This window comes from Bos taurus, chromosome X, assembly GCF_002263795.3.
Source record: "Bos taurus isolate L1 Dominette 01449 registration number 42190680 breed Hereford chromosome X, ARS-UCD2.0, whole genome shotgun sequence".
NCBI classification, from domain to species: domain Eukaryota; kingdom Metazoa; phylum Chordata; class Mammalia; order Artiodactyla; family Bovidae; genus Bos; species Bos taurus.
The window spans coordinates 127,244,720-127,254,939 of NC_037357.1; the positions used below are offsets into that span (position 1 = coordinate 127,244,720).

A 10,220-nucleotide genomic window follows, 5' to 3' on the forward strand; every position below is an offset into this window, starting at 1 on the left:
TTTCAATCACTATGTTTATTTTCATGGTATGTTAGTGGCTTCCCCACTGGCTCAGCAGTAAAGAATCCACCTGCCAATGCAGGAGACATGGCAGGAGCTGTGGGTTTAACCCAGTATCAGGAAGATTCCCATGGAGGAGGAAATGGCAACCCACTCCAGTATTCTTGCCTGGGAAATCCCATGGACAGAGGAACCTGGCGGGCTACAGTCCATGGGGTTGCAAAGAATTGGACACAACTGAGCAACTAAACCGGAGAAGGCAATGGCAGCCCACTCCAGTACTCTTGCTGGAGAATCCCATGGATGGAGGAGCCTGGAAGGCTGCAGTCCATGGGGTCTCTGAGGGTCAGACACAACTGAGCGACTTCACTTTCACTTTTCACTTTCATGCATTGGAGAAGGAAATGGCAACCCACTCCAGTGTTCTTGCCTGGAGAGTCCCAGGGACGGGGGAGCCTGGTGGGCTGCCGTCTATGGGGTCGCACAGAGTCGGACACGACTGAAGTGACTCAGCAGTAGCAGCAGAGCAACTAAACAACTGCAATAGGGAATAACAGCGTTCTAGGTTTATATGCTTACTTTTCAAATAGAAGTTACATTTTTAAAACCTAGATATCCCAGGTCACTCCAGACTCTGAACTCTGTGGTCACATTAACTGTAAAACCCCAATTTTTTGCTTCTCATAGCCCTTTTGTCTTTTTCAAAGGCTCTCACATGCTCTGGGATGAGTTTTGAGGACAGTGTTTTACAAAGCTGACCGTGGTAGGCTCCGGCCTCGCCATGGCTGCGTCCCTTGCAACCGCTCTGGCCCGTGCATGCTTTTGCGGCTTCGCAGCTGGGCCTAACCACCACCGCACGGCCTCCGTCACCTGCTGCTGAGGGTTCCCAGTGCTGAAGCGAGGTGAATGTCTTTTCCATCTCTCTCCACAGAACTTGGATCAGGAACAGCCCGGTCTTATAAACTCATCAACACAACTCTTTTGGCTTCTGTGCCCAATTTCCCTCTCCACTGAGGTTCAAAAGCAGCCTGTCTGGCCAGTGTGTGTTTGGGTTTGAGGGCATGGGAAGAAAGGGATAGTGAGACTTATCTCTATCTCTCCACTGATTCTTCCCCTACTCTTCCAGGGGTCAATGTATCATAAATACCACCTTAGAAAAAAAAAGAAAAATAAGTACCACCCTCAAAGCTAGAAAGCAATGCTTTGCAGTCCAGCATCAATCGTCTAAATATTCTTGGTGATAGGACAAGCTCATTACAAAACTCCTAGGGCTTGGTTAACACTGTGGTTTATGCAAATGACATCCTAAGATTGAATTCTAGGAATATATATCTTAATTGGACTTAGTGACCCCTTAGTTATAATTTAACTATAATCCTAACTGACATGTCAGATAGCTCTAGCATATGATTAGTTTTTATGCTTTATATGTTGAATTATTCTTCCAAGTGTTAAAACTTTGAAGCACAGAACATGTGGTTTTGATATGATCATCTTTATGGACAACTATTAATACATGATCTGCTGACAACCCATAGCCTGATCTCACCTTCTGAAGCCCCTAGCACCAGACTAAATCGGGCTCGGCAGTGTAATGTTTCTTCTGCACATTTGAGTTAGAATTGACAAATAGAAACTGAAATAATGTGCCAGCAGACTGCTGAAAGGTGTCATATTTCTGGCTGGGTTTTTAATTTAAAGCCTATATAATGATAGAAGTGGGGACTCAGAGGTGGGAAAAGAAGAAATTTGAAATCTCTACACAAATGTCAATCAACTAGATATCTTGACAGGTTGACATGTTATCCTGAATGAAAGCATCACTGATGGATGTTCTAACATTAGATTGAGTTCCCTGACCATAGTCTAATCTCATTTTAGGCCCTAAATGACTTACTGAAATTTGTTGTGTCAAAAAACATTTGTAGTCTGGATCACATTTTATTACTGACTTAAGCGTATATACACAATATATTTCAGAAAATGTAAGAAGAAAAATCCATAGAGACATCTCAGCATTTCAAGAAAGAATATTTTCCTTTAGCTGGTAGAGGGCCATGTCAATCACTCAAACTTGCAATCCAAAACAGTATACGTGTAGTTCTTTAAAAGTGTTCATGTATTCAAAGTTGGCCACACTCGTCACTCCTGTGTTACTTCAAGTTATCCCTCACTTCAAAGTCTCTGCAGTATGTAAAATATCACACTGACCATGTCACTTTTTTCAGATGCTTTTTCAGTTCAGTCACTCAGTCGTGTCCAACTCTTTGTGACCCCATGGACCGCAGCACGCCAGGCTTCCCTGTCCATTACCAACTCCCGGAGTTTACTCAAACTAATATCCATCGAGTTGGTGATGCTATCCAACCATCTCATCCTCTGTCGTCCCCTTCTCCTCCCGCCTTCAATCTTTCCCAGCATCAAGGTCTTTTTCAGTGACTCAGTTCTTCACATCAGGTGGCCAAAGTATTGGAGTTTCAGCTTCAGTATCAGTCCTTCCAATGAATATTCAGGACTGATTTCCTTTAGGAAGGACTGGTTGGATCTCCCTTCAGTCCAAGGGACTCTCAAGAGTCTTCTCCAACACCACAGTTTAAAAGCATCAATTCTTCAGCGCTCAGCTTTCTTCATAGTCCAACTCTCACATCCATACATGAGTACTGGAAAAACCATAGCTTTGACTAGATGGACCTTTGTTGGCAAAGTAATGTCTCTGTTTTTTAATATGCTGTCTAGGTAGGTCACAGCTTTTCTTCCAAAGAGCAAGCATCTTCCATGGAGCAAGCATCTTTTCATGGCTGCAGTCACCATCTGCAGTAATTTTGGAGCCCAAAAAATAAAGTCTGTCACTGTTTCCATTGTTTCCCCATCTATTTGCCATGAAGTGATGGGACCAGATGACATGATCTTAGTTTTCTCAATGTTGAGTTTTAAGATTACTTTTTCACTCTCCTCTTTCACTTTCATCAAGAGAGTCTTTATAGTTCTTCCTAACTTTCTGCCATAAGGGTGGTGCCATCTGTGTATCTTAGGTTATTGATCTTTCTCCCAGCAATCTTGATTCCAGCTTGTGCTTCATCAAGTCTGGCATTTCGCATGATGTACTCTGCATATAAGTTAAATATGCAGGGTGATAATACACAGTCTTGACATACTCCTTTTCCTATTTGGAAGCAGTCTATTGTTCCATGTCCAGTTCTAACTATTGCTTCCTGACATGCATACAGATTTCTCAAGAGGCAGGTCAGGTGGTCTGGTATTCCCATCTCTTTCAGAATTTTCCACAGTTTATTGTGATGCACACAGTCAAAGGCTTTGACATAGTCAATAAAGCAGAAGTAGATGTTTTTCTGGAACTCTCTTGCTTTTTCAATGATCCAGCAGATGTTGGCAATTTGATCTCTGGTTCCTCTGCCTTTTCTAAAACCAGCTTGAACATCTGGAAGTTCATGGTTCACATACTATTGAAGCCTGGCCTGGAGAATTTTAAGCATTACTTTGATAGTGTGTGAGATAAGTGCAATTGTGCATTGGTTTGAACATTCTTTGGCATTGCCTTTCTTTGGGACTGGAATGAAAACTGACCTTTTCCAGTCCTGTGGCCACTGCTGAGTTTTCCAAATTTGTTGGCATATTGAGTGCAGCACTTTCACAGCATCATCTTTTAGGATTTGAATTAGCTCAACTGGAATTCCATCACCTCCACTGCTTTCTTCGTAGTGATGCTTCGTAAGGCCCACTTAACTTTGTGTTCCAGGATACCTGTCTCTAGGTGAGTGATCACACCATTGTGGTTATCTGGGTTATTAAGATCATTTTTGTATAGTTCTTCTGTGTATTCTTGCCACCTCTTCTTAATATCTTCTGCTTCTGTTAGGTCCCTACCATTTCTGTCCTTTATTGAGCCCATCTTTGCATGAAATGTTCCCTTGGTATCTCTAATTTTCTTGAAGAGATCTCTAGTCTTTCCCAGTCTATTGTTTCCTTCTATTTCTCTGCATTGATCACTGAGGAGGGCTTTCTTATCTCTCCTTGCTATTCTTTGGAACTCTGCATTCAAATGAGTATATCTTTCCTTTTCTCCTTTGCCTTTAGCTTCTCTTCTTTTCTCAGCTCTTTGTAAGGCCTCCTCAGACAACCATTTTGCCTTTTTCCATTTCTTTTTGTTGGGGATGGTCTTGACCACGGCCTCCTGAACAATGTCACAAACCTCCGTCCATAGTTATTCAGGCACTCTTATCTGTCAGATCTAATCACTTGAATCTATTTCTCACTTCCACTGTATAATTTTAAGGGATTTGATTTAGATCGTACTTGAATGGTCTAGTGGTTTTCCCTACTTTTTTCAATTTAAGTCTGAATTTGGCAATAAGGAGTTCATGATCTGAGCCACAGTCAGCTCCCAGTCTTGATTTTGCTGACTGTGTAGAGCTTCTCTATCTTCCGCTACAAAGAATATAATCAATCTGATTTTGGTATTGACCTGGTGATGTCCATTTGTAGAGTCTTCTCTTTTGTTGGAAGAGGGTGTTTGCTATGACCAGTGTGTTTTCTTGGCAAAACTCTATTAGCCTTTGCCCTGCTTCATTTTGTACTCTAAGGCTAAATTTGCCTGTTACTCCAAGTATTTCTTGACTTCCTACTTTTGCATTCCAGTGCCCTATAGTGAAAAGGACATCTTTTTTGGGTGTTAGTTCTATAAGCTGTTGTAGGTCTTCATAGAACTGTTCAGCTTCAGCTTTGTTAGTATTACTGGTCGGGGCATAGATTTGGATTACTGTGATATTGAATGGTTTGCCTTGGAAATGAACAGAGATCATTTTGTTGTTTTTGAGATTGAATCCAAGTACTACATTTCAGACTCTTTTGTTGACTATGAGGCTGCTCCATTTCTTCTAAGGGATTCTTGCCCACAGTAGTAGATATAATGGTCATCTGAGTTAAATTCGCCCATTGTAGTCCATTTTATTTCACTAATTCCTAAGATGCTGATGTTCACTCTTGCCATCTCCTGTTTGACCACTTCCAATTTACCTTGATTCATAGACCTAACATTCCAGATTCCTACGCAATATTGTTCTTTACAGCATCAGCTTTTACTTACATCACCAGTCACATCCACAGGTGGGGGTTGTTTTCACTTTGGCTCTGTCTCTTCATTCTTTCTGGAGTTATTTCTCCACTCTTGTCCAGTAGCCTATTAGGCACCTACCAACCTTGGTAGTTCATCTTTCCTTGTCCTATCTTTTTGCCTTTTCATGCTGTTCATGGGGTTCTCAAGGCAAGAATACTGAAGTGGTTTGCCATTCCCGTCTTCAGTGGACCACGTTTTGTCAGAACTCTCTGCCATGACCCATCTGTCTTGGGTGGCCTTACAAGGCATGGCTCATAGTTTCATTGAGTTGGAAAAGGCTGTGGTCCATGTGATCAGTTTGATTAGTTTTCTGTGATTATGGTTTTCATTCTGTCTGCCCTCTGATGGATAAGGATAAGAAGCTTATGAAAGCTTCCTTATGGGAGAGACTGCCTGAGGGGAAAACTGGGTCTTGTTCTGATGGGCGGGGCCATGCTCCATAAATAGGTTAACACAAAAGCCAGTAAAGTCTTTTGGGTATTTTATTTCCTATTTCATTTAACAGTAATCAGTTCAATTCAGTTTATCAGTCGGGTCTGACTCTTCGCAACCCCACGGACTGTAGCACACCAGGTCTCCCTGTCCATCACCAACTCTCGGAGCTTGCTCAAACGTATGTCCATCAAGTCGATGATGCCATCCAACCATCTCATCCTCTGTCGTCCCCTTCTCCTCCTCCCCTAAATCTTGCCCAGCATCAGGGTCTTTTCAAATGAGGCAGTTCTTTGCATCAGTGGCCGAAGTATTGGAGTTTCAGCTTCAACATCAGTCCTTCCAATGAATATTCAGGACTGATTTCCTTTAGCATTGACTGGTTGGATCTCGTTGCAGTCCAAGGGACTCTCAAGAGTCTTCCTCCAACAGCAATATGCTGAGCCTTTACTTTCAGTTCCCCAATCCCACCCATGCTTTTCCCTCCACTTGGAACACTGCTCTACCCCATCCTCACCCATCACCCCACCAGCTGATGGGTTAATTTTCCCTGAGAAGTCTTCCTTGATTTGTTATCTTTGGGTTGGGAGCCTCTCCTATGATTCCAAAGTATCCTTGATGAACCCTTTTGGTAGTGCCATTGACACTAATTTGTAATTATTAGGTTAGTACAAAAGTAATTGCGGTTTCAGACTGGGAATTTAAAATCATTATAACTAGGCTCAAACGCATCTTTATTAATCAACATAGGAACTATTACAATCAATACATTTTTGCTTCAGGATTCAACGAATCCTTGGAAAGCAGTTTCTGCCTGATAGTTGTGGAAGCGTTTTCCCTGCAAAAGGTTATCAAGATGCTTGAAGAAGCAGTTGTCAGTTGGTAAGAGGTCAGGTGAATACAGCAGATAAGGCAAAACTTTGTAGCCCAATTCATTCAACTTCTGAAGTATTGGCTGTGCAATGTGCGGATGGGGCATTGTCATCGAGAAAAATTGGGCCCTTTCTATTGGCCAGTGCTGGCTGCAAGCATTGCAGTTTTTGGTGTATCTCATTAATTTACTGGCCATACTTCTCAGGTGTAATGGTCTCGCTGGGATTTAGAAAGCTAGAGTGGATCAGACTGCAGCAGACCACCAAGTGGTGATCCTGAGACCTTTTTCTGGTGCAAGTTTGGCTTTGGGAAGTGCTTTGGAGCATCTTCTTGGTCCAACCACTGAGTTGGTCATCACCAGTTGTCGTATAAAAACCACTTTTTGTCTCACGTCACAATCTGATCGAGAACTGGTTTGTTGTTGTGTAAAATAAGAAAAGACAACATTTCAAAATGATGATTTTTTTTTTCCAGTCAGCTCATGAGGCACCACTTATCAAGCTTTTTCATCTTTCCAGTTTGCTTGAAATGCCGAATGATGATAGAATCACCTACTTTGAGTTCTTCGGCAACTTCTGTAGTTGTAAGAAGATCAGCTTTGATGATGGCTCTTAACTGGTCGTTGTCAACTTCCAATCCCTGGCCACTGTGTGCATCGTCGCGGCTCTCGTCTCCTTTGCAAAACTTCTTGAACCGCCACTGTACGTTTCTTACCAGTTCTGGGCCAAATGCACTGTTGATGTTGCAAGCTGCCTCTGCTGCTTTAGGACCCATTTTGTAATCGAGTAAAAAAATTGCTCAAGGGTCTTCTCTGGTGGCTCAGTGGTAAAGAATCCACCTGCGCATGAGGGGACATGGGTTCCTTCCTTGGTCCAGGAAGGTCCCACATGCCTCAGGGCAACGAAGCCTACAGGCCATAACTATTGAGCCTGTGCTCTGGAGCCCACGAGCCACAACTACTGAAGCTTGCATGCCCTAGAGCGGGTTCTCCACACAAAAGAAGCCACTGCAACCAGAAGCCTGAGCACTGCAACTAGAAATTAGCCCCCACTCTGCAAAACTAGAGAAAAGCCTGAGAAGCATGGAAGAGCCAGCACAGCTAAAAATTCATAAATAAAATGCAAAAATAAAAAGTGAAAGTTGCTTAGTCGTGTCCAACTCTTTGCAACCCCATGGACTATACAGTCCATGGAATTCTCCAGGCCAGAATACTGGAGTGGGTAGCCTTTTCCTTCTCTGGGGGATCTTCCCAACCCAGGGATCGAACCTAAGTCTCTCATTGCAGGAGGATTTTTTTACCAGCTAAGCCACAGGGAAGCCCCTTGAGAGATATTTTTATTCAAGTTCAAAATGGGTCATAAAGCAGCAGAGACAGCTTGCAACATCAGAAATGCATTTGGCCCAGAACTGGTAACAAAGGAGATAAGAGTCAATCCTAAAGGGAATCAGTCCTGAATATTCATTGGAAGGACTGATGCTGAAGCTGAAACTCCAATACTTTGGCCACCTAATGGGAAGAACTGACTCACTGGAAAAGACCCTGATGCTGGGAAAGATTGAAGGTGGCAGGAGGAGAAGGGGATGACAGAGGATGAGATGGTTGGATGGCATCACCGACTCAATGGACATGAGTTTGAGCAAGCTCCGGGAGCTGGTGATGGACAGGAAGCCTGGTGTGCTGCAGTCCATGGGGTATCAAAGAGTTGGACACGACTGAGTGACTGAACTGAACTGAAAAATAAAAAAATCACTCGACTTTGTTTTTTGACTAACATCATTTCCCTAGTCTAAATATAAAATAAACAGCAAGTATTAAGTCATTAGCAAAAACACATAAAATGAGAAATGCTCATTAAAATGATGCATAACATAACCACATTTTTAAAGAATGTATTTCAATATCAAATGGCAAAGTTCAACAATGTAAAACCACAATTACTTTTGCATCGACCTAATAGTTTATTTCATTGTGAATCCCCAATAGATTCCAAGCTTCTTGAGAGCAGGGGCATCAGGTATCATTCACTGCTATCTGCCCAGCCCTACCCTAGTGTTGGAAGCATACAAGTCACTCAATAAATATTTGTTGTTTGATGACTTAAATAATGGATTGGCCAGCTACCTGGGCCTATTTTTTATGCCTAACTTTTTATACCTGAATAGCCAATTGAAAACAGAGCTCCTTACTTCTGTTTTCCTTAGCAAGTGGATATTTGAGAAAAGTATCAGATGAACAGAGTGGAGGAAAATGTCTTTTAGTTTGTCTTATATCAGTAGGACATGGTCTTCAAGCCTGCTTTATTCAATTTATGCTTAAACTGAATCACTGTCTTGATTTTGAACCTACAAATAAATGGCAACTCTGCCCAAGCTATGTGTAGAACAATATGAGCATGTATTTTAATTTTTTGTTAACCCTAGATCTCATATCAAGAGACACTTGAAGTCTCTTATGAATAGAAAACATGTTAATAAGAGTATACCTACTAAAGTTTTCTCTTTTTTTCAAGTATATACCTGAATTATGACAAATTTAATCTCTGCTGCTGCTGCTGCTAAGTCGCTTCAGTCGTGTCCGACTCTGTGCGACCCCATAGATGGCAGCCCACCAGGCTCCCCCGTCCCTGGGATTCTCCAGGCAAGAACACTGGAGTGGGTTGCCATTTCCTTCTCCAATGCATGAAAGTGAAAAGTGAAAGTGAAGTCGCTCAGTCGTGTCCAACTCTTAGCGACCCCATGGACTTCAGCCCACCAGGCTCCTTGGTCCATGGGGTTTTCCAGGCAAGAGTGCTGGAGTGGGGTGCCATTGCCTTTTCCGAATTTAATCTCTAGTAGTAAACAAATGAATCATTTTGGCTGCGACAGAGCACTAACAGTTTTACTGTCTTGGCTAATTTTTGGTATTCTGGCTTCTTAACTGTATAATACAATCATTATTGCACTGTGACTCAACCATTTAAATTGAAAAAAATTAAACCAACAGTCTTAGAGTAATGCTATTTAAAAATGAATGATGGCTTCACATTAATTAAAAGAAAAAAAAATCTGACTTTAAGGAACTAAGAGAAAAAAGGAAATTCTTTTAAAATTCAATTCATTATTCTCAGAAACAAAATGGATTTCCTTTCAATATGTTGGAATAAAAATGGAGTTCTTTATAAAATTGTGACAAGTTTTATCTATGGGTATAAAATTTTAAATAGGAAGGGTGATAGCAAGAGAGAGGTCTTTATCCAGTAATGTGGAAATAAATGATTTCCTAAGGGTATGGGGACACAGAAAATGAATCATTTTTGAACATGCTTAGGTTTGCAACTCAGGAAGCCTGAGGACAGTGGCTCCCAGAATTTTTGTCATAGAGGTTTATATTTTCATAGTAAAAATTTCATGGATTCTTTTCCATCCTGGATAATAGTTATCTTTCTAATGCTTGTTGCTTAAATAAACCACAATAAAAAAAATTAGGATGATGTCAAAAATTACTTGAAAATTATGTGTATTTAATTAAAAACAAAACACCTTTAATACATTTGGAAAATAGTGGTTTTAAAAATGTTTGAGATATTATTTAGCCATTCTACATAAAACGTTTCAAATGTATATGGGTTCACAGGCCCTGTACAATAATTCCTAACTCTTGGGGTCTGTGAATGCAGACTGGGAACCACAGCTGGGACTTACAAAAAGTTATCTCACTTTGATGAAAATTATTCAATACTTCTACTGTGCTTGACAGGATACACTTATCCTTCAAGTCTTCCTTTCCATTGCACAATATATG

The 10,220-nt window shown here is 41.3% G+C and overlaps 1 pseudogene; it reads right to left on the reverse strand.

Annotated features, from left to right (window-relative positions):
- Nucleotides 1-6,344: 6,344 nt before the first annotated feature.
- LOC132344352 (histone-lysine N-methyltransferase SETMAR-like) lies at nt 6,345-7,357 on the reverse strand (annotated as a pseudogene).
- Nucleotides 7,358-10,220: the final 2,863 nt, after the last annotated feature.